The following is a 25,660-nucleotide window of genomic DNA, read 5'->3' on the forward strand; positions in this document are numbered from 1 at the left end:
GCTCCCAGCAACCTCCCCTTCAGTCTAGCCATCAATAGTGGGCTCAGCAGCGGTGAGACCACGCGGCTGCGGCTTACTGGATAAATGGTGCATTTTAACAGAGCGTGTATGACCTGTACTAGAGATTGTCTAACATACCCCTCAAGTGTTTTTTAAACGACTTTGCACGAGAGTAATCAAACACGTTGTATAAGCAACCAAACTAAATTACTTCAGCTCGTATTTTGAGCTTAATTAAACCTGTAGGTCGAAGGTTTTAAGATCGCATAAAGACCCAGATTAATGTCTCAAAAAGTGCGATGACACTGCTGCTTGCCCACATGGGTGTCTTGTTGCATTTTCCTCTTTAACAAATAGTGACAGGTGCCTAATAGCATTCAATAACCATTAACCATGAGCACTTTACTGAGGAGTCTTTATTTCTTTACTTCAGGCATCAGTTCACTAACTACCAGACCCAAGTACAAGCATTTTCACAAGTACCCTGAGATGCTTGTGTCGTTTTGTGCTTGCAGATTTTGAGCTATGCTGGTGCGTCTAATGTAAAGATCGAAAACTATAAGTGGTTTCTTGATGATTTCAACAAAGGGACTATTATGGATCTTCCTTTAAAGGCAGAGCAAGATGTAAGTCCTAAAAACATTCAGTTTGAATTAACCCAGCCTTTGAAAAGCTTACCCAGCGTCTGCTGGTTTTACTCTTTTATTTTTTTCATATATAGAAAAATCTGTAAATTAAGCCAGCCAGATTATGCAAAACATAATACTCATAATATATCTATTCTATTTCCCACTAGTATTAAATCTATTTATTATATCGCAACAGTGCCTGCAAGTACTGAGAGCTTCTAATAACGCTGACTGATTAATTAGATGATCTACAGCCATACAAAGCACAACCTGGCTGTCTCGACAATGCTAACAGGCAGCCACAGAGATAGATCGCTGGTAGGCAGGTGCGCGTTCATCTGAGCAGAAGGCACGTGCGTGGTGTGAAATGGTGTGATTAAACAATAGTAAATGGCCATGAACTTTGAATTCATATAGCGACATTTCCAAGCTGTTATTGAAGAGCTTTCCAGTCACATTAATATGACTCCCATGATATCTCCAACTGACATTTGGAGGAAAAGAATAATAAAAATTTAGTTCCTCTCCTTTATTTGTTTAATATCTAAGATACATTTTTATTAGAAAACGTGCACGAGCAGCAGCTGCACAAAGGTTGTTAAAGTAATATGATATTGATGCAGAAAAAGAATTGTAGTGTTTCTGTTATTTTAAGCAAAATGCCACATTTCATAGAAACGGTCTTACTATATTGCTTTGAAAAATTTCACGTAAACCAGTTTTAAATTGATATTTCGGTTTACAAGCAGAGTTATACAGTGCTTGATCTGTGACTCTGACGTGCTTTAAACATAGACCTGATCCTGCTTTGGTATAAATGATAGCGCCCCTTTGGTACTTTGAGGATTAGCGCTTATTTGTTATATATGTATTACAGGATTATCCATCATAATCTCACCCTCTTCTTTAACATCTCAGAGATCGTTAACAAGAATCATTAATGGAGCGTAAGTCAGCGCATTATTGTGTTATAATCGGACAGAAGAAAAGTTACGTTATTTCCAATAATTTTAATTTAATTAGAAGAAACTGCATCCCTGTTAAAGAAAAATAGGCTGTTATACATAGTGGCGCAGCAGTGACTGCAACCAGTATTGTGCAAATGTTGACATTTATGGAAATTAAAACCTCTTCTATATATATATTTGTACAATTTCAGGAACTGTTGTCAAGATTAGAATTAAATTTAGACATAAAATATATAAATATGTTTACAAAATGTATAAACCTGCAATATTACTGTGAATTTGCTTTTAGCTAATGATATTTTAGATTTTATATCTTTGACTAGCAATACCCACGCAAAGGTTTTGTTTGGGTGTGTGTGTGTGTAGCTCATATAGTCTTTAAGATATTTTCATTCATTAGCAGAAAACCAGATTTAACCGTAAACCTGCAAAGCCCACGCACAAAACTGGACTGTAAGACACAACAGCACAAAACAATAGTGGTGAAAAAGCTGTGAAAAAAATAAGAAATTCTGACTAACCACAAAATTAACTGAAGGAATATATGATGCAAGAAAAAAAAATAAGTGTGGAAAGGTGTGTCAGTAACTTTGGCCCTATATAACTGTCTAATTGTGCATACATTTTGTGCCTATCCAATTGTCCACTTCATTTAATGCAGGTGTTCAGTGTGGGTGAAAGACAGCAGGGGTGTTTGAGACATGTGTGCAAGACAGAAACAGCTGAAGGGGCAAATTGATACTTACAAAAACTGAAAGACTCAGCTTCCAGCGATCACTGGTTGGTTGATTTTGAATTCATGTAAATAACCTGCAATATAATAAAGACAAAAAAAAACATAGAAAAAAGCTATTAAGTTGTGTCTTTGTATGCAAAATATTGCATAAGTTAAAGGCAATTTGTAATATAAAATCAGCATGGGTCTTAGATGGCTCTATTTACCTACATTAGAACAAACAGACCGAACAAGAGGAAGAAAATTGGGACCATATTGACTGTTGGCTCAGGGTCAGAGTTTCCACAGCTGAGTTAAAACAGCTTTGTTAGTGTCTGACCTCCACTCTTGACAGCTGTTACTAATAGGAATCAGTCTTAGACAATGTTTAAAATCTGCTTCTCTGCTACCTCATTATTCTGTCTTCAAGTCCGCAGATTCCACTAATCAACAGTTTTCGTGTTCAGCAATTGTTTTATTTAATGTAGCTTTCTTTCATCAAGCATTGGCTGCTAATGATTTATTTAGGGGCCGTGCTCAGCTAGTTTCAGCATCACGCTGAAGTGCTGCAACTTAAGAGCTCTGTTAGAAACTCTAGTGTAGAATAAGTGCACAGATTCAGGGGTCAGAGCCAACTCAAACTTAAATGCACCCACAGTTTAGAAGTAATAATTACAGAGCGAAAACAATTCAGTGATCAGAGCATATACTTTGGGAGATGAAAAAGCTCCAAGATCATTCATGCTCATTTTCTCACATTATCTTGTTTTTAACAATAAGCCAAGATCTCATTACCAGCTTATTTATACAATTAGTCTGCCTCAACACCGCCAATTAAACAAGGCCAAGGGTTTTTTGAGGTCACGCTTAACTGATCTGTCACTAATTTGCTCTACAGCACCTCAGTCTTCTATTGCTGGGGCCAATAAGCCACCATCAACAAGAAAGGATAAATATACTGACTACTGCTGCATTGTTGTCAGAGCACAGTACAGTCTGCTGCGTGGGAGGCTGGAGGGCTAGTAGAATGAGACAGATAAAGGCAAGAGTCACAGACAGATCTGAATGTGGTAGCCTTGAGCCTGGATGTGACAATGGGAGAGAGGGGACCCAGGTGACCCCAGCTGAATGGAAAGCTGTAACATACAGCAATGTACTGCTGCCACCATGACGAAAATCAATTTCCCTCAGAGAAAAATCCTTTTCACATTATAACAAGGCCTGTTTTTGATTATTATGATATAAATAATGATGTAAGGTTTCATGTAACAGAAAAATATCCATGAGGAATTCAGTTAAGTGGTGACAAACTCAAGAAACGGTATTCTTGTTATGGCCTTATATGAATTACACCTCTGATTTCGAAGCCTACTTCTGGCTTTTAAATGCTGCTTCACTATTTCACTGCTGTGTACTATGCTCCAGCTGCAAACACCCACTCTTGTCCCCACATATACACAGGAATAAGTTATATTTGAAGCTATTCAGTATAGTACCGTCCCTGCCTGCTGGATAAACCACATATTTCATGGATGGTAATTCAATAAACAGTTCGTCTTTCTTTCCATTTGTCATCTGACTACAGGCTGAATTCCTGTTGCCTCTAAATAAAAGAGGGCTCTACTAATTACACATAGTAGATATTAACAAACCTTTGAATTCATAATTTGATGTTAATTGAGAACAATGGGGTAAATAATACATGGGGAGCTGAGTTCTTTATTCATTGGTTATTTAAGATAATTATTTGTGTGAGAGGGGGAAAAATTTATAATTGCAAATAATGAGTGAACCCAAATGATATTATAATGAAGCCAGTGTAGCAATCCCTGTGGTGTAATAAGAGTCGTGTCAACTGGCCTATTGTAGAGGCACGTAACAGCTCTTTTCCTGCTGTGAATTACACCTACAGGCAGGAAACATAAAACAGGCACCCTCTATTCCTAATTACAAGATCACAGACTTACTATGTACAATTTTAGTTAAACTCAACGTCAAATTTATTAGTCACACCACGTTTTATGAACTTTCAATACATTTAACTGTTTATTTTAAATAAACAGTTACTTTGAAAGAAAAATGCACAGTAAATTAGACCTTTCTGGACAACAATTTAAGGCTCAAAGCAAAGCACAATGACTGTTTTTTTGCTTCATTGTAATGAAAATACTGGAGGTTTCGCTCATAGGTAGAAAAATCCAAACAGAGTGATGTAGCTAACATTAGAAGGCATGAGCACAGAGAAATCTTTTTTCAAGGAGTGGCCTTTTCTCCATGTTCGGTTTGACAGAGCTACCACACACACACACACACACACACACACAAGAAAATATGCACACACACTTAGGTTACATTAAAAGTTTTTATATGAAAAGAAACAGCCATAAATTATGGTATATTTTTCCAGCACTGACCTTTGCCAGCAACACACAAACACATATTTCAGAGTCCAAACAGCTGATGTGAAGCAAAAGGACAGTACCTGATCCTACACTTTCTGTAAGTCAGGAGTATGCATTTGCTCTGATCACAACGCGTTCAAGTTCCAAGGTTAACCAATTAACACCGAAATCTGCCACTAGAAACTACCTCTTTGTACTGCGTTACACATCGCGTGTACCGCACGACTGCTAAAATTGGGATTTGAGGTCAAGCCTCTTATGTGCTGTGGAGGAACGCAGTTTTACTACCACAAGTCAGAAAGATTCACTTTTAAATCAACTGAACCTTTAAATTCGAGACATGTGTTTACTTATGGCGAGGGTTAAGCTTAATTTAATTTCCCCTATCCATAACAGAGAGCTGTGTTTTTTCAAACTGTCATGTGACAGTGGCTCAGCACCAATAGAAAACACCACCACAACTATATACAGCAGAGGATACCAAAGAGGTTTTGTGTTTCATGTGCCTCTGTTAACTGTATATTGCAGTAATGCTATGTATGCACATGTTATATGTGCACATATGTGCATTTCGCCTTCCTGTAGCCGTGTGTGGATATGCATGAGCAAGCCAAAACTTCTACTTCAACTTCTGTGTGGAATTCATCCAGATCTACAACATGTTAAAAAAAAAAAATCCTCCCAGTCCTCCGTTCCAAATCCTTACTCTCCTCTGCGTCCAAACACACTAAAGTAGGAATTCTGCAGAGTTAGTTATTTTGACAATAGAGGTAATCTATGCCATCAGCAGGCTGTTCCCTACCTGGATGCACTGTGGTTATCTCTGCAAATGCAGCAGCCGCACAGTCAGTCAGACTGGGGACTGCATGGGGGAGTTTGGGATGCATTGGGGTGAGGCTATAACAGCAGCTATCCCAAGGGAAAATGGGGAAATGGGAGGAAGGGGAGGGTTGAGTGTTGAAGGCAAAGGTGTGAAGCAAAGAAGAACATCATTGCTCAGAAAAGGCTGAAATAGTAATTGAACACAATTGAGCACGATTGTCTATTAAATATCCACTTGCATGAAGTCCATTCTGTACGTACTGTAGCATCTGCAAAATATGAAACAGCAGTGCGTAATCTCCACAGACGAGAGGACATTACTCGTCAGGAAACACCTAAAGCACAGTTCATTCACTTCCTGCAGCTGTGATACGCTTCATACAGAAAAAATAAAAAGCCTGCCGCTGTGATGTCAGAAAGACAAAGAGTATTTCCGCAAGCGATCTATCATGTCATTGAGTAATTTGGTGTTGAAAACATGGCCGGGTCACATGCCAACAGCTGTTTCATGCTCCAGCACACCACACAACTGTCACAACTGTACAAATCTCTCTTTTCTCTCTTTATCATTACCCTCTGTCTCTCTCAGACTTGCCCTTTTCGACGTCGGGTCGATGCCGTTTCTGATGCTGAACTTACAGCAGACTAGACACTCACAAAATGTCTAGCACCAGCGCACCAGTGCGTCAAGAATGACAACCAGAGTGTCACTCCAGTTAAAACATCTTTGTTGAGTGTGAAACAGTGACCAGTATTTTGACAGAGCTGAAATGCAGTAATGTCAGATAAAACTAGGGGAGGAAAAAAAAATCGCTCTCAAGCAACAGCTATTCTACCCAGAGGTTGTTAAAAGTAATGCTCTGATACGGATACAGTGCTGTGGCTGAACAAGGCTTTCATGTGCTGCTTGGCAAATACATTATCTGTCATTTCCTCGGCGTCAAATAACAAGAATAAAAGTCTATTTACTGAGCAACTGGGTTGAGGCAGGGTGAAGGGAGAGAAACGACCAGCAAGTAAAATGTTTTCGTCCGTGGTGGACGGCATTCAGTCCCCAGTGCTCCAAACATGCGGGCGTGCAACCTATCAATTCTCTTTGATTTTCTTTCACATATTCTTTACTCCAAAGACTGTAAAGACAGAACAACACAGAATAGCCTTGTCTTTTTGCACACTGATTAGGCCTCTTTTCTTAACTTCTGAAATACCCATTTTTTTCCTTTCCACCCCCCCTTTGTTCTCTGTCTTTCATATTCGGTGTGGAGTTTTTGTTTTCGTGTATGTTGGGGGGCAGGGGCATGAAAACAAGTCTCTCTCTCTCTTTCTCTCCCAGGTAATGTGTTTATTTTCCTAGGTCCCATCTTCTAGTTTACTGCGTGGTGGTGTTTCTCCCCTCTTATCGCCTGGGCCTCGCGGGGCACTTTAGCCCCTCAAATCCTGTTCACCACATACTGGTTTTAGAATCTGTGAAATGAGTGCTAGAGAAGCGTGGCCACAATGTCTGCCTGTGTTGCTACTGGACTCAAATGGGCTTGGTGCTTTTTTTTTGTCCAGGGAGATGCATAAATGGAAGTTTTTAACACCTCAAAGGAGGCTGGGCCTTTGTGGAGCCACACTAGAGAAGCCTGCCAGTCTCCCGAGGAGGCAGACACACTGAGTGCTGCAGGACAAAGAGCTAGAGGAGCAGAATCAGCAGGGGCATCACTCTGCTTTGGGAACCAGACACACACACACACACCCCCACATATATGGTTGCACTTACATACAGTACATAGCACACATGTGAACACTTCCACTCACACAAATATAACAAAGGGTGGAATGATTTGTATCTGAACTGCCTGTAAAGAAAAATAAAAACGATCCAAAGAAAATAGATATTTTAACAATTACTGTATATTTAAAATCTGAGAAATTAACCAGCAAATTCTTCTCACACCTGCAGTGCAACCTAGTTCCAGATAGAAAAGCAAACAGCCGCTGGCAGTAACAATATTATGAAAAGATATGAATATAAATACTGTATTTCCACTAGTTAAAATCCGCATACAGTGCTAACTGTAAATAGATTCATATGATTGTACAAACAGACACAATAAAAATATACAACCATCACACCATTTCCTACTTATTGATTTCAGCTCCACTGTTTGAAAATAACTTCCTCATTTCCATCCCAATTTTCCTTATTGAAATTCTTTTTTTATTCCCCGAGTACAGCCAAACAGCTGGCATTTACAATCAGTCTTTATGCTGTTTAGATGCCTACAATAAGCATTTAGATGCAAATATCTCTGCCTTGTACAAAGGACTTGCAACTTCTGTCAGAAGCAACATAATCAACCTGCAATTGTCTCCTGGCTCCAAGTGGTTTCCAGTGACAAGGCCTAAGCCGTATGCATCTGTATTCAAATGATTCCCTATTTCAGGCACAGTTTAGTGTGGATATTTTCCAGCAGTACTGCACTGAAAATCAATCACATGGTGAATTAAACCAGAAAGGAAACAACTGATCCATAAATGATCAGGTTACAACAAGGCATTGGTGTCCACAAATTATTCAGTGTTCTCCTTGTTCGAGGAGAAGCAGGGATGCACTATTTGATTGTGGTTTTTTTCCACTGATGACTTGTGTTATTGTCGCACATTTTCGATTGGCAAAAGGAGGCTTAAGTTGACAAATGACTGCTTTAGTAGTAAGACCGGAACAATATAGACTACTTTAACTAAGGGCATGCGGGACACCTTTTCAGCATGATGCAGGTAAAAAAGAAACATTGGGAAGGAATAAACTCTGTTTATTAATTATTAATACAAAGCAACATTTTACATCATAGAGACCTTCCAAAAGCTTATTTAGTCTTTACACTTTGGTTACTGAACCAACTGAATGATAGAAATAAAGCTAAGGAGACGCACAGCACTTAATTTAATGTAGAAAAAAATACCTAAAACCTGAATAAGATTTAAAGGTCATGTAAATAAATAAGTAAGCCTAAGTGTACACGGCCGTGCAGTAAATCTGATCAGGGCACGCGCTTTGCATTGACTTCATTGCCTCCATACGGTCATTTCAACAATTAACATTATAACCTCTGTTTTTATTTACAGTTGCAGAGGTCATGTTGTTTTTCCTTTCTTTGTTTTTAAAACCCACCATTAATAACAGCATTTGCAAATGCAAATCCATTTAGGAGGAGGAAAAATGATCAGTTTGAGAATATTTCTGCCTTCTTAATCTTCTAAAGAGGGAAATGATTTAAAAGGAGGACACAAATCTCCAGTGACATGGCAGGAGCTGTAGGGCAACCACCCAGCCCACCACCACCCCTTTTTTCATTCTCCCTTTCTCATCTCACTCATGTCTACCTCTTGCCCCCATCCCCATTTCTTTCTCCTCCTTATTTACCTCTCCCCCCCCTTGTGGCATGAAGGGGTGGAAGGGCCAGGAGTCAGTGACAGGGGACTGAGAGCAGGGCTCCACTTGGCTTGTCCCCTCAGAGGAAACAAATGTAGTGTTTGAGCCACTGATCACTCGTATAATTGAGTTTAACACTCCTTTTCTGGATTAAAAAAGGGCCTTTGAAATGAAAGGTCAAATTACCTCTACAGTCAGGCAATAAATAAGTCAAACAAGGTAAGCGGTTCCTGCCAGCATATGTCAGTGGCAAATTTAATTAGTGAAAAAACAGGAAGCTCTTCCATTCTACACTGAATTATAAAAAGGCAGTGTCAGTTCCAGTTGTGCGGCAGCGAAATAGAAATATACATTATCGGCGATCAATGAATCTTATCGCTTTAAAAAAAAAATTGCACGCAAAATCCATTTAGTTCACACTATCTGTGCAATTGCATGAACACACGAACACCTTATGATTATACGATTACACGATTATGCGCATAACCAAATTACACGTGGAAAATAATTGAGTCTGGATAAGATCCTTAGTTAGATTTGTTCTTCGCACTTGCATGATTTTTTTTCCCTATTATGTAAAACATCCTATAGGTCCTTTGTTCATTGATTGCAGCACAAAGAAAGGAAATGGGCATAACGTAAGGCTGCAGTCTGGACTAAAAGCAAGCAAGGCACAGAACAAGAGAGAGAGAGAAAGAGAGAGAGACACCACTCCTCTACACCCAACCAGCTACAATGTGGCCTTTGTGACATAATGCCCTCTGCACAGCAGATTGTGGAAAATAATCCAGAATTTACTGCTTTACATATCCAGCAATAACAACTGACATCACAACCTGTACCATATATTCCATGCTTCTGGACACTTTTCACATTTACTGCAGAATGAGGGGGGTAAGAAAAACATTGTCAGGCAGTTATTCCCATCATGTCCTGGGAGCCCATTACAGCATGGCACAAGCAGTGGTAAAACTGAGAAAGTCAGCAAGCTGAGGCTACATGCAGGCAGAGGGCTGGGGAGCACTTAGGCTCATAGTACAAACCTACTACACACTGTTAACTGCTGGAGAAAGATGTAGTTCAAACAAACACTTGGCACCTGCAGATTATGTGTGTTTAAATTCTGGTAGCCATTAGGACTTAGTTTTTCTGTTCGAGTTGTTAGCTTCTGTGTGCTGCCCTCAACGTCAGGCCAGGCACTTTTCAAAGCTCCTAAAAAAGGACAATGAGCAGGAGATAGAGCATCTTTTAATTATCTCTCTCGACTTTGCCCAGTCCTGATTGTTGAAAGCGCGACAGGTGGGTCGCATAAAAAAAATAAGTTTCTACTAACACATGCTTCTCATTACTTTGCTTCTCAAGAAAAACTGACATTTCTCCAACCAAAAGAGAGAGGGTCCTCCATGGCCACCGCTCACCGCAAACTACTTTTCAAGTGTACCTTACATTATATATGAGTATACATTTTGAAGCTTGCACACTTTAAACATTCCAGAGAAGGGGGAGGGAGGGGAATGTAAACATATTAAATTGCATGTCCAAACGTGGAATATGTGCTGCAAGCTAAGTATGATCTATTTAATAAAAGAAAAACACTTTTCGGGATTCTTTTTCATTTAAACACAACTAGATTTCAATTGAATGAGCTGAGCACACTTGCAGACTGGTTTTCACAAACCTTTAGAAATTTGAGTTTTAAATGTGGACTGAATAAAACATAATAACATAAATAAATGTGCTAAAATACGTGACTTCCATCCATCTTTAAAAAAAAAAAAAAGAGCCACAGCTCTAAAATTTCAATATTCGAACTGCAAAAATAATATTTCCAAGGAACAGCCACAAAAAGAGTGTGTGTAAGTGTGTGTAAAGGCACACGTGCTCGTCTGCGTGTCAGTATATACATGTGTGTGCATGCCTGCTCTCCACAATAGCCCTGCAAACGTGGTTTTGGGCAGAGTAAATGGTAAAATGTTGAAATTGGAAAAAATATTAGCCTTCTTTCTCTTGAATAGTAGAGAGATAAGCACCCTTTAGCAATGAAGCCAGTGGAGTTTAAGCTTATTATGAATACCTCTCGGAGCGCAGAAGCATGTACTGTAGAAATCAAAGGGAGTAATAGGCAGGTAAGCCAGTGTCATTTTAAGGAGGAAGTCAGTTGTGAAATTGTAAAATCGCAAGGCCCTGCTGACAATCTCCTGCCCTCAGAACACTCCCATAAATGATTTCTAATGGCAGTGGCTATCACATATTTGAAAAAGTTAGAAGTTTGTGAGGCGAAAAGAAAGAAAATCCAATGCTAATCTCTCCATTGATGGAGACTAATAATAATAAGACCATTTATAGTGGGGCAAAAAAGTATTTAGTCAGCCACCGATTGTGCAAGTTCCCCCACTTAAAACGATGACAGAGGTCAGTAATTTGCACCAGAGGTACACTTCAACTGTGAGAGACAGAATGTGAAAAAAAAATCCATGAATCCACATGATAGGATTTGTAAAGAATTTATTCGTAAATCAGGGTGGAAAATAAGTATTTGGTCAATAACAAAAATACAACTCAATACTTTGTAACATAACCTTTGTTGGCAATAACAGAGGTCAAACGTTTACTATAGGTCTTTACCAGGTTTGCACACACAGTAGCTGGTATTTTGGCCCATTCCTCCATGCAGATCTTCTCGAGAGCAGTGATGTTTTGGGGCTGTCGCCGAGCAACACGGACTTTCAACTCCCGCCACAGATATCTATGGGGTTGAGGTCTGGAGACTGGCTAGGCCACTCCAGGACTTTCAAATGCTTCTTACGGAGCCACTCCTTTGTTGCCCGGGCGGTGTGTTTTGGATCATTGTCATGTTGGAAGACCCAGCCTCGTTTCATCTTCAAAGTTCTCACTGATGGAAGGAGGTTTTGGCTCAAAATCTCACGATACATGGCCCCATTCATTCTGTCCTTAACACAGATCAGTCGTCCTGTCCCCTTGGCAGAAAAACAGCCCCATAGCATGATGTTTCCACCCCCATGCCTCACAGTAGGTATGGTGTTCTTGGGATGCAACTCAGTATTCTTCTTCCTCCAAACACGACGAGTTGAGTTTATACCAAAAGTTCTACTTTGGTTTCATCTGACCACATGACATTCTCCCAATCCTCTGCTGTATCATCCATGTGCTCTCTGGCAAACTTCAGACGGGCCTGGACATGCACTGGCTTCAGCAGCGGTACACGTCTGGCACTGCGGGATTTGATTCCCTGCCGTTGTAGTGTGTTACTGATGGTGACCTTTGTTACTTTGGTCCCAGCTCTCTGCAGGTCATTCACCAGGTCCCCCCGTGTGGTTCTGGGATCTTTGCTCACCGTTCTCATGATCATTTTGACCCCACGGGATGAGATCTTGCGTGGAGCCCCAGATCGAGGGAGATTATCAGTGGTCTTGTATGTCTTCCATTTTCTGATGATTGCTCCCACAGTTGATTTTTTCACACCAAGCTGCTTGCCTATTGTAGATTCACTCTTCCCAGTCTGGTGCAGGTCTACAATACTTTTCCTGGTGTCCTTCGAAAGCTCTTTGGTCTTGGCCATGGCGGAGTTTGGAGTCTGACTGTTTGAGGCTGTGGACAGGTGTCTTTTATACAGATGATGAGTTCAAACAGGTGCCATTCATACAGGTAACGAGTGGGGGACAGAAAAGCTTCTTACAGAAGACGTTACAGGTCTGTGAGAGCCAGAGATTTTCCTTGTTTGAGGTGACCAAATACTTATTTTCCACCCTGATTTACCAATAAATTCTTTACAAATCCTACCATGTGGATTCATGGATTTTTTTTTTCACATTCGGTCTCTCACAGTTGAAGTGTACCTCTGGTGCAAATTACTGACCTCTGTCATCATTTTAAGTGGGGGAACTTGCACAATCGGTGGCTGACTAAATACTTTTTTGCCCCACTGTATCTCTTTGATTAAACAGCGCATACTCTGAAGCTCGCAAGAATGTGTGATTCTTTGCGAGTGCTCTAAGCTTCCCAAAGTAGACCCCGCTTTGCAGAACATTCCTTATGGTTTCAAGTTCAATTGGCTGTGAACGTCCACTCATACATGCTGCACCAAAATCATAAAAAAGCCCTTGTTCGTGTTTTGTTTTGAACAATGTTTGTGAGACGAGAGCTACTCGGTGTGCACATTTAGGTTTGTTTTTTTCTTTTTAAAAAAGGAGAAGATCAGCTGTTTTTGGTATCGTATTCATTGGTGCATTTTTACCTAATAGCTTAAGTTGTAAAGCTCCTCTGCTGAGATCTGTTGTAAAGATGATACCATAACATGACTGCTCTGAGGCACCATGAACTCTTTCGTGCTTAGATATTCTACAAAGGCTCTCACACAGACACACACACACATAAAACACCCACAGGCTAATACATACTATGTTTTTTCTCCTCTGAATATTCATCCATGTTTCCACATCATCTGCAGGTCTCCTAATCACAGTCACTTCCCCTTTAATCACAGAGCTCTAATTAGGTCCTAATAAACCATTTTGCCATCCTCTTGGAGCGCCTCTGTGTCACTCACACATCAAACCATGAAATACTATATTAAGGGGCTGTCAAGCTCAAAGGAAAGCTCCTCCAGCAGCAGTGATACAGATACTGCAGGCACACCCTCTTACACTAATTGAAATTATCGAAAGCTCTGCTTACATGTGACACTTGGCCATGTCTGAAACCATAGGCTGAAGTACAGCCGGCAAAAGCATGACGGTTGTGCCAGCGCTGAGGCTCTACTGGTTTCTCTGATGTCGGATAATTGTTTAAACCTGAGTGGATATGGCACAGGGCCTCATGCTGCTTGTTCTGCCAAAAGAGTAAACAAAAAATGTTCTCACTAGCACTTTGCTCCTCTGTTTCTTCTATTCTGACTCAGTCCAGAATGGGCTTCAAGGAAAGCCTCATGATTCCATGTTCATCTTGGAGAACCAGTGTTGGGGATGATGATCACTGACCACAAGTTGATAATGATGACTGTTTAATTAGAAGCCTTTCTTTGGCCTGGCCACAACCCAAACTCCTCCACCCTGCAGATGGTAACCAATAAATTTAGCTTTGCTGAAGATGAGGAGGGACATTGTACCTCCTTAATCTACCCCACCCCTAACCAAGAACACAAAGCCTTTCTCCTTACTAACACAAAAAAACCGTAGCTATGCTGAACAAGGAAACCTCTGAAGTCTAACAGTCTGTGTACACATACACCTAAGTCAAGCGGTGGTGTTTTCACAGGCTGTCAAGTTTCATTTTTATATATTCTTCTTAATTCGCCTTTTTAGGAGCATTTTCTTTTCCTGGTTTGTTTGTGCAATATCCTTTTTTCGTAACTGAAGCATAATTGCATTTTCACAGTAATGTTTAGGAAATACAAACAAGCACTTGGTTACAGATACGCAAAAAGCTGCTTGCTGCAAATGCATTAGGGCTATGTTTGGAAAGCTGAAGCCTCTTTAGCGGTTCGCAAAAATACTGCGACCATCTCAGCGTGAAACGTCAACTTGAATATCACTGGGTCCAAACTCCAGCTACCACAGAAGACTTTAGTTGCCTGACCATCCACCCTGACCTCCTCCGTATGAGCTGACGTACAGGAACATAATCCTCCAAACAACATTTGACAGCGAGGGTAAATTGCAGCTGGAAATTAGTCACATATTGTGGTGTGTAGAAGGTGAACTTGAATATTGTGCAATAATGGAGCAAAAAGCAGAATTTTTTTTTAAGTTGTATATTTTACACACCATCCTGTCTTGTGGAAAAAAAGATTAAGTGTTGACATTCTTTCCTGTCCAATCCCTGTACGTCCCTACCCACCACCTGCCAATCATCTTGCTTCACACGGGCCTCCTCCCAGAGATTTCTACAATCATATGCCTGGCAGAAACACCACTCTGTGTTTTGTATGTGTGTGTATATTGTATGTGGGCGGGTGGCGTGTGCCAGAGTGGCTATCCCATAAGATTTTCAAAGACGCTCATGGGAAACTTTCTGCACGGGCCAAACCCCAGTCTTTCTCTGTCATTTCAGCAGATTTCTCTTTTTTTAGTACCATTCATGAAACAGGAGATTGTCACAGATGGTACTCTCTCTGATTTTATTCTTCAAGCTCCGAGTTGCCTTTTTTTTGGCCTTCATTGCTAGAGCTGCACTTTGCTTATAAATGTACAGCTGAGCCAATCAGAGGTTTCTTGTGCAATTTAAGAGTGGGTAAAATGTTTCCACTGCCTCCAACAGTTGTTTCTAAAGTATGAATGTTAACTCATGGATCTTCAAAAGAACAAGCAGATGGTTGTTAATTCAAATTTGGTTTAAGCTGAAAGTTCATATTTTCCAGCATTAGTGTTTCTGTTATGGTTCTATAGTAGCACAAGTCGTCAGAGTGATGGATAAAAATATTTCCAGCTGCTTCTCTGATGCTACAAAGACATATACTCGCAGACTCAAATTAAGGACACTAAATGTTATCAATCACCTCGAAAATGTAACATTTTCCCTGTGAAAAATTCACCAACTGTGGGTCAGGACAAAAATCCATTTCTTGGACTGAAGAAGACCAAGTTTAATCTCAACGTCAGAGGGGTCTGGGGCGACGTGAATACCAACATCATTATTTGTGCAGAGTTTTAGTCTCAGAAAATCTACTTTTAGCTCATCTTTTTACCAACAGTGCCTAAACACCCCCCCGCCCCACTTCACTAACAGAGTGAGTGGGAGAGAGGGGATAACAAAGACAGACATCCAGAGCGGGAGAAAGACAGAGACCAAGAGAAGATTGTGGTCGAGTCTGCTGAAGCCATTTTCTCATAATGCACATTAAGAGCACAGATTTGTAACACATCCAAGTAACTGTATAAAGAAATTATTCAGAAAGGCAACAAAAGACCAGGGCAAGAAGAGATGCTATGGTTAAACTCATCAGAACTTTAGCCACAAGACCCTTTCCATTTATTCCCCCACCCTCCCTCTTTGTCACTTTGATTTATTTTTGGCTTTGTACATTAGTGTTTTCCTCGGGAGAAGCTGTTGGGAAAATGACTTCTGGCCCAGTACATCCTTTTCTTTTCCATAACTTCCTCGCCTGTTTTAGATGTCACCGTAGCTGCTCCATGATGCAAGTGCTTGATCAGGGTTTGTTTCCACCCAAGAGGGACAACACACAATATGTGGAGAGCTTAAAAATTTAGCAGCAGCAAAGAGTTTTTATATAGCAAATAGTTTTTATGAAAGGCTTGCCTTTTAAAAAATAATGAACTCTACAGGTGGCATTTATAACACATTAAAGGCTCTTTGTTATAGCATTTACTGTGCGCACACCATTATAAATCGCGCATAACAGCTAGCGTTCTGCTTTGTGAGTCCAAGTTGGAGATTACGACAAAATTGATCATTATTTTCACTTAGCTTCAGTGCACAGTAAAAAAAAACAACAATATAGATGTGCATATGTGCATTAATGCTATGTACAAGCGAGCAGGCAAATGTGCACACAGAAACAATCGTGTGCTCAAAAAAAATAGCTCCCGGTATCGTTAATGCTCCACCATAGAATAATGAAGCCAAATTGGCTGGCTTAGATGCAACTGTGAGGCATATTTTACATCTCATGTCAGATCAAGCTGGCAGATGCCAAGCCGAGCTATTAAACTCCACCAATTGGATAATGCCTAATTGTTCGGCTTTAAAGGACCGTGGAGACCTGCTTAACTTGAATACAAAAATAACTACTGCCTTCTGAGAATATAGAGTGCATAAAACATTGTAAAAAAACATTAATACTTGATTAAATTGTATAAATGATTTCGGTCCTAAATGCTGAATTGCTTGATGCATTCTTACAGCGTGGGTATTCATGACAAATGAGAAATTCAAATACGTGCAATATGCCATATTTGCACAGCTTCTCCCTTATTAGATAGCGAGGTTTTTATGGCATTCCCTCACATTATATTTACACGAAAACCCCCGGTGTCACAGCTGCCCGTGCTGGCTCAAGTTATTTTCATGGAGTGTTTTAATGCTTCCTCCAAGGCAGCAGCTTGCCCATGGGATGGCCTGATCCGCACACAATGGGAGGAATCACAAGGAAAAGGCTTGTTGTGATGCTTTTGTGTGTAAGCAGCGCAAAGGCCCACATTACACTAATCTCTTTTCCCTTGTTCACTTACAAGACACAATCTCAGGTCTTCAGAGCTTCTACAATTCTAATAGGGCAGAAATCACTTGGGGCAAAAGATCACAGCTTCTTCTTCTTCTTTTTTTCATTAGTCCCAGTATGCTGGAGCAAGGTCACTAATATACACGCACACACATATGCAGACCATATATCTGTCTATCTGTTAAAAGCACATGCGCTGACAAATAAGCACTTTTTCCTCTGCAGCTGAAATTAAAGTGTAGCACGACCGCAGCCAGTGAAAGCTGCTGGTGAGTCAAAATAATAATTAATGCACGACTCTTTCAGACTGTAGCTAACAAAATGGTTGCCACAAAAACAGGGAGAAAGAAACTTTTTTTTTAATACCCGAACTGTAGCACAAAAAAAAAAAAAAAAAAAAAAGACACGAGGGCGACACAAATGTTTGTTTAAAATTCAGTTTCAACCACCTGCACTCTTTTTGCACAACCTGACAGTTCTCAGTCTTGGTCTGTATGCTGTTTGTGCAAGTGTACTAATGCCTGTGCCCCTATTCCCGTGTGTGTGTGTGTGTGTGTGTGTGTGTGTGTGTGTGTGTGTGTGTGTGTGTGTGTGTGTGTGTGCGCGCGCGCGCAGGGACTCCAAAATCCACCACATTTTAATTACTGCCCGGCTGCACTGTGTTCCTCTTTGATATGGAAATAGAGGCAACCATCTTCACACAGCCACTGTACAAATCTTCATGTGATTCATAAAAAACAATGAGCCGGGCTAATTCCTCCACCTGATTACAGTCCCAGACCTGTGTCAGAGAAATGCGGCCACCAACGCCTTTCCAATTAATTCTACATATTAATGGGTGATTTAAAAAAAAAAAAATCAACAAAGGCTACTTACCATAGCCTAGACTGTTGCATTTTGAAGTCAAACTTAATTATGCACAACTATGCTATGGACTGAAAGAAAATGTCCAATTATTTTGAGAAAAACATATTCGGTGGGAGAGTGAATGATGCAGATCAAAATGGGCCACTTACATTACTTGTGCAATTATACAGTTCCTGTGATGATACACATATTTAGGTTTTATTTTTATTTTTTTTAATCTGTAATCTTGTAATGTCAGCAATACCGTTCACTTAGAGCAGCCAGGGGGACACTGAGATCTAACAGAGCAGAGGGAAAAACCGCTGCTGCCTTTGTTGAGGTTCAGTAAGTGTTGGCGCACATATGTGTTAGTAGTAAAAAATAAACAAGAAATAGCACACAATAAAGTTGAATCTTTGACATTAAAGGAACCTGTGTTCTTGAAAAAAAGCACAATATTAAAAAAACCTCTCTCATTCAGATTGAGGCAATGTAACAGCCAAAGCTGTGCGAAATTTCAAATGAGGAACCTTAAGATGCCTTTTGAAACAGCTGGTGTACTACACTCGCTCGCATGTGTCTGCCTGGCTCCACATTATCACAGCTTTTCATTTAAGAGGCTGACTTGATGGAGGTGATGCCCCACTGTCCGCTCTTTCTGGCTCCACTGACCCTTGATAGCATCGGTATTTTTGCCTGTGAGAGCTGACAATTTTCTAAACAGCGAAGAGCCATAATTAATTTAGTGACATTAATTAGTGGCGTGTTACTAAGTTGTCAAGAACTCGTTGTTGAAGGGTAAAATTGCCAAAAGAAAATGCTATGGCACCGCTTCTTATCATTGTTGGAAGATTGTGCAGCAAATTAGATAACACTTAGAAAGACAGATGTCACAACACGTGCTGCCACATTCATTAACTCCTGCGGTCCTTCAACAGTCCCCCGCCTCGCCTCAAACTTTACCAGGCCTGCTGTTCTTTACCTCCTCTTATCCTGTTTATCATTAGGTCCTAGCTATAGCTTCCCCTCTCCCAGACCACAGTCTACTCTTGACCTGTCACTTGGAATAAAATAGCTGTTTTTTGTAAACCCCCCCCCCCCCAAAAAAAAAAAAAAACAGTACAAATGGAAAGACAAGTGTCCAAAGTCCCAGTGATGATATGTGTGTTGAGAGAGATGTAGTGACTTTTTGGATTTTGACATTTCAGATCACAGTCAACAGTAGTTTTATCTGTTGCAAGAGTAAAGCCATTCTTGCAGAGTGTCCACATGTATGCAGGCATGCCAAGCCCCCCGCCCTTCTCTCTCTCTCACACACACACACACACACACACACACACACACACACACACACAGGATAAATAACATAACAGTACAACAAGAACAATTGAAAAGAAATGGAAAGTTAAAGAACTCGAGCCGAGCGGAGCGGAGCCACCTCATTACAAACTCAACTTTTTTATGAAATAATCTGCACACACTCATACACATATTGTTATCGTCATTCACGACACTGCACAGTTTGCATGTGGCAAAATATTATTTGCATTTCTGAATAAAGAGATATGTCGCTGCGAGTGCATTTTATTTTCCTTGTGCGCGTGTCAAATCAGCTTATCGTGAGCGGAATTGGTTGTAATATCATTAAAGAATTCATTTTGGCAAGGGAACACACTCCGAGTGAGACTGTTCGCAGAAGAGCAAGGCCGTAAAACGAAACCTACACACACCAGCACCTTCATTTGCATGAGTGTGTGGCTTGGAGTTAAATAACAGTTTTTTAAGCATTAAAATAACATAACATGGGTAAGATATATCATCACTGAGACGGGGACTTTTTCTTCCCCCCTCCCCCCCTTTACAGTTATGCCAAATGTACCCTCTGCGTTAACAGAATCAACCGTTAATAATCAGATAATCACATATATGAGCAAGACATTAATATTCACAGCATCACATGAAGCACATTTCTTTCAGCGCCCCTTTTCTCGCCCTCCTTCCCTCTCACTCGCTCCCATCTTTTTCTTTGATCCCACGAATTGCTGGCTCAAGAGCTTTAAATTATAATAATAATAATAATGATAATAATAATAAATCCTACCTGTGTATGAGGACAGTTAAAGGCAAGATTTGAGGTTTATTCAGTTTGTGTTTTTTTTGTCTGAACTCATTTTAAAATGGCCTCATCATTTCTCTTCCACTCAGTAAAACAAATATAAATTATATAAATATAAAATCACCATGTCATGCAATACTGGAGACACTGGACATGGACAGAGCAGCAGCTAGTGAGGCTTCCTCCCTTCATGCCAAACTGTAGGTCCTAAAAAACTTTGAACTTACTGGCAGATCAGTGTTAGCGACCCTACATCTTATGCTGAGTCCAGGTGGGAAATGCTGCCTTATTTCTCAGTCTTGCAAAAAAGCTCAAGTCTCACCCCAAATAACAAAACGCAGATTAGTCTTTGAAAATACAGGAAAGGTGCAAGGCCAGGCAACATTGCATAAGATTTTATTGCCCTGTATTATGTATCAGAGAAACATACAAATACACAGATTAGTTGAGTTTTAATAGATTTGTTTCCAATTTCAGTGAAATAAATGCGCACATGTCAGTGGCAGTATTGATTTAAAAAGAAATACAGTGAATATTTCAAGGGGATCACACTGCCAAAATTAGTTACACTTCACATTCCTTCGACTATAATGCACATTTGAGCTGCATGTACCAATTGTGCAGTAGGTCATTAATTAAGTTGCCGGTAGTTCTCATGTGGAAAAATAAGTGAGAAAGGTTCAATAAAAGCCAGCGCGGCTGGCATCAAAAAGCTCTAATGCCGCTTTTCACTCTTCCCTCTCTCGCTCTTTTGCTGAGCGACACGCTGAGCTGCACAAGCCGTCAGAGACAAACTCTTATAGAGACAGAGCCGAGTGTCCCTGTATAGCAATCAGGACAATGTGCTGAATGGGCAGTCTAATTATAAATGTGCCATTTAGACTTGCATTTGGTCTCCAGAACCGGCTTACCTTATGAGGAAACGTGCGTAAACAGCCACAGTAAGAGCAACTGTGCAAAACAAAATGCCACACGGACTAAAAACTTTACTTGGGCGGAGGAGCGGACTACCGAGTGTTCTTATCACTGTGGCAAAAATAATAATAGTAATGCGCGGGAGGGCTATCTGGGTTTGAGGTCTTAAAACGGGGGGGGGGGGGGGGGGGGGGTGCCGGAGTTAATTACGGTGTCATTAATTAGCCACAGGTGTGTCGTTTGTGTGGACGAAAAATGCACGTGCTCGGCGCTGAAAACACAGAAGAAGAAGAAGAAGAAACAGAAGGGGGGGGGGGGGGGGGGTGTTTAAACTGTTGTCATAGTGGATTCCCGTCTTATTAAAATGTTATTAGAAGTCCCGCAGTAGCCTCAGAGTGCTGTTTTTTTTTTTTTTTTTTTTTATTCAGGGAGTGTGTCTAATTTTGAAAAACGTCTTAAAATGAGGGGGCACTCTACACCCGCTGCTGCCGAAATTAATGATCTTGGAGTGATATTTTAGGAAATCTTCAATTTTTCATAAACCTGCAAAATCAATTGACGTGCGTGCAAAAATAAATATTTCCTCAATGAGCAGTGTGTCTGAAATTTAAGTGCTTTTTAGTATCCTAAAATATGACCAAAATCTGGCGTCTCTAAATATCTAAAAAAAAACATTTTATACTGGAAGGCCTTACTATTCATTGCTGGAACTGTCTTGCGGCAACAAACACATAAAAGGTGAGAAAATATCTCCTAATGGACACATGTACAGTTCTCACAATGGAACTTCTGTTCCGTTTATCCCGGGAGCGAGGAGCTTCAGATATTTCGGCTTAAATGGAAAACTGTCTGTTCGAGTACATCTTCTCTAAATGGACAAGCCCCGCGATTGTTGAATTTAATTTATGGCTTATGCATTCTTTTGGGGTCAATTCCCCTGACCCCCGGAGAAAGTTAAGGAAGAGCAAATTCCCAGGCTGCACGGCTTCAAGAAACTCCGAGGTTTCGGACAGGAAGAAAAAAAAAGATTAGTGGGGGTCTGATAACTTCAGGCAACAAAGGTTCTGGATGCACGAGGGTATAATGAGACATAAGCGGAAGGTTCAAATAAACTTGTCTACCTCACATGTGGACAGGAACCTACCGGGACGCACGTCACTGTCAATGAACGGTACCGCTCTGTGGACAGAAGGGAAACTGCCACCAGCAGAACAAAGTTACAGGGCGCTGTAAACACGCACAGAACACCGCAACCAACCATCAAACATTTAATAGCTGATTAAGAATCAACACTCGGCAACGATAGATAGTTGAAACGTTATCGGTGGCAGCGGTCGGGGTTGGTCTAAGCGCTGCAGATTGCACCGTGCAGCCTGAGTCCGCCCGCACGCTCCCCGCTGCTGAAAGGGAGAAGAAAAAGAAGATGATTTTAAAGCTGCGAGCGATGAATCGGGCTGCCGCAGAGTTTACTTGTGATAAAGTTCAGTAAACGCGCTTTTTACGAATTACGAGGTCACCAGAGCCACTTCCAACCAGCACTTCACGCGTCACTCTCGTCTCGCGTGTAGACTTGGCTTGTTTGAGGTGAAAGCGACGCACCAGACAGTCTCAGTGATTAAAGTTTGACAGTCATTCTCCGAGTCTCAAAATGTACCGACTCGAGAAAGCTTTGCACACAGTTTACTTTGTAAAAAAATAAAATAAAAAACAATAATAGTAGTTTTAAAGCAAAACGCGCGCAAGGTTGTGTGATCGCTCGCGCTGACAGCGCGCTCGCCTTTAAGGAATCAGCAATTAAACACAAGGTGGAAATATAAGGAGAAGGAGGCATGTTGGAAAAGTAGAGAAAACGTGTTGTTTACCTTGTTGGTGTGAGCCGTGCTGATGATTGCCTACTTTTGCGTCCTTCCCCGTGCGCAAAGAACAGCAACTAGTCTCGGCTATACTTTACTGAAAATGATCACCGAGCTATCTGTTGAGCGAAAACTTAAGTCTGCTCACTCGGGGCCATAGGAGGGGATCCCGTCCACTCTCTGTGAAGTTCAGTTGTACAAAACTACAAGTACCTTTTGTTAACCGTCTATCTGGTCTTTATCTCCCTCTCTCACACACTCAGACAAGAGAAGACGATGCTGTCAATCTTGGCAATCAATGCGCGCAGCCATGTCGCAAGTATTCAAAGCATTTCCCGTCGTGCAACATCAGAAAGTGAGTGGCCAGGGCATTGATCTGAGGAAGGCAAAGAGGCAGGACTCCCCCTCCTCCTCCCAGACAAGAGATACGGGAGAGAGAGAGAGAGAGAGAGAGAGAGAGAGAGAGAGAGAGAGCGCGAGAGAGAGAGGTGGCGAAATAAAAGTGGAGACAGGGAGGATGGCTGTTAGCTTACTGCCCGCTTTTAGTAAGTTTAATAAGCTTACTTAAATTAACACCACTTACAAGCTACACAACAACTGAAAAGTTAAGGGCGACCTTTCCACCCCAGAGTTTTTCTTCAGTGACACTTTTTTTTTCATTTGTCTCGTTAGGAAACGAGTAATTCAGCGACCCCTCCCACTTCAGTCAAAGTTTATTATAATTATTACTATTGTTTCTTAAGAGGAAAATGCGGTCATCTGTGAGTATAGGTGACGAGATCAGGTGAGCGATAGGCTGTTTTATTTTTATTTACTTAAGTTTTGTGATACAACAGCATGTATTTGTGTGAATTACATCACCGTTTAAAATATAGCAGCATTAGATTCGGTGTTCTTTATAGTTTGTCACGGTGTCCTATACGCCTAGTTTTCATTTTCACACCATCCAGAAGGCTGCAGCTTCTTCTTCCTCTTCAGATTATTTCTAATTTAATTGACTGAGTCTCACATTATGCATTTTTGATTTTTTTGTGTAGATTTTAAAAAAATATTATTTATTTATTTCATCATACGCGCATTTCTTGCCAGTCAATTAAGTACATGCAAGTATTGTCACGATATATACTTACTGGAACACAAGTGAATTATTACATTTTATAAAAACGTGTCAAAAAATAAAAGACTTGTCGGTGACTGTCTTACTGTTTAAATTTACACACTTATTTCAGAATTTTGATATACATGTATATATTATTTTGTAAATAATTAAAAACAAACACACACAAATTTATATATTGACCAGTATAACGTTAGAAAATAATGGAAAATTGTTCGAAGCGTTACGTTTAAGTTTTACTTTCATAAACGACATTTTACTGTAGTTTTGGTGTATTTGTTCTTAAGTTTTAACACAGAAACTAAAAATAAAATAACCATTATGTACCATCAGTACGTTAACGCAGAGCTATTGATTAGCAGGTTAGACTGGATACAGCTGAAATACAAAACACCTCATTTTTTTAAACAGATTCAGCAAATGTAAGTTGACATCTGATATTACTCAAAAATCCAGCTACTGGGACCTTACAGGCAGACCCTCACTTGCAATAACAGAAGATTTTACTGAGAGGAATTTATCTGTCACGAACAGAGCATATGTTTTAGATAATCAGCTGGGTTTGGATGAGGCCCACAGCTATCATTCAAAAAAGGAATCTCGGTAGAAACGTGCACATATTAAAAAAATGTAATTTAATTTAAAAAGAGGAGAGAGAGATCTGACAACGTTGTAGCTTTGAAAAACATCAGCAACATTTTGTGACCAGCAGAAAATACAAATAATAATAATAATCATAATAATATTAATAAAAGGTAGAAGTCCGTTAGTTAACATGCCATAAGTGTCACATAATAGAAATGAGAAAGTTACTTACAAAGACAGGAGACAGCAGAAGAAAATTCTGATTGTTAACTGCAGAATGACATGAGCTGAGCTGAAAGAAGGAGGGGAAGCAGAGGAAGAGAGAGAGAGTGACAGAGGAGAGAGAGAGGGGGGGTGAGAGGGAGGGAGAGAAAGAGAGTGAGGCAGAGAGAGAGAACAACTTCGCGACAGATGCGAGTCCTGAGCGTCTCACTTTCCCTTTCTTGCTGTTCCAGGTGAAGCAAAACACACCAACACCACATCTACATCAAAGACCTTCAAAATGCTCCTGTGCGCGTTACAATGCACACACTGCATGCTTTTCTCCACTGAACTTCTACAACACTGATAGCCTGCAAGTTAAGTATTAACTTTTTTTTTCCCGGCAGTGTGCGAAATGTCAAAGTTTACATTTAGCTACGAATAAATAAATAAAGACTTACCTTTAACACTGAAACTTTTCTACTGTCACACTTTTAACCTGAGCCCCTCTTCTAAAGCTATAACGATCTGATGCACATCACCAAATTTAATAAAAATCATACAGAGTAAAAAGCTTTGCACCATAAAATTGCATATGATCCTATAACAGTCTGACACCGTGTTTTTCCGGATGCATACATGATGATTCTGTGTTGTTCCTGCTGTTAGTGTACCTTCTTTAACGAGCGGAGTTTTTTCTTTCACCGCTTGCACTTGAACGTGTGTTGGATGTGTCTCATGCGCCACCTTTTGGTCACTGTGTGAAGCTCACCTGCAAGGAAAAAAAATCTCTTTAAAGACAGACAATCAGTGCATTTAGGGAAAACACCTTTATTTTATTTATTGATCTTTGTTTTTAAAGTTGGACGTTCAATT

At 40.4% G+C, this 25,660-nt stretch overlaps 1 protein-coding gene across 5 annotated transcripts in view; it reads right to left on the reverse strand.

The window, feature by feature from the left end:
- Positions 1 to 24,849, reverse strand: part of sox6 (SRY-box transcription factor 6) — a 139,743-nt gene extending 114,894 nt beyond the window's left edge. For 4 of the 5 annotated variants that reach the window (XM_086288140.1, XM_086288134.1, XM_086288125.1 and 1 more), the window contains exons 1-2: positions 22,891 to 23,252; positions 2,344 to 2,407 (exon numbers count right to left, since the gene is read on the reverse strand). The gene's annotated coding sequence lies outside the window, so the exon portion shown is untranslated. Of the gene's footprint in view, positions 1 to 2,343; positions 2,408 to 22,890; positions 23,253 to 24,815 lie in introns of those variants that run through there. The other variant, XM_086288115.1, reaches the window with a different exon arrangement.
- Positions 24,850 to 25,660: the final 811 nt, after the last annotated feature.

The sequence above is a fragment of the Aulonocara sp. 'chitande type north' Nkhata Bay genome, linkage group LG1 (genome assembly GCF_057382095.1).
Source record: "Aulonocara sp. 'chitande type north' Nkhata Bay isolate Kocher_YH1m ecotype deep benthic linkage group LG1, A_spYH_male_GT1.1, whole genome shotgun sequence".
NCBI classification, from domain to species: Eukaryota; Metazoa; Chordata; class Actinopteri; order Cichliformes; family Cichlidae; genus Aulonocara; species Aulonocara sp. 'chitande type north' Nkhata Bay.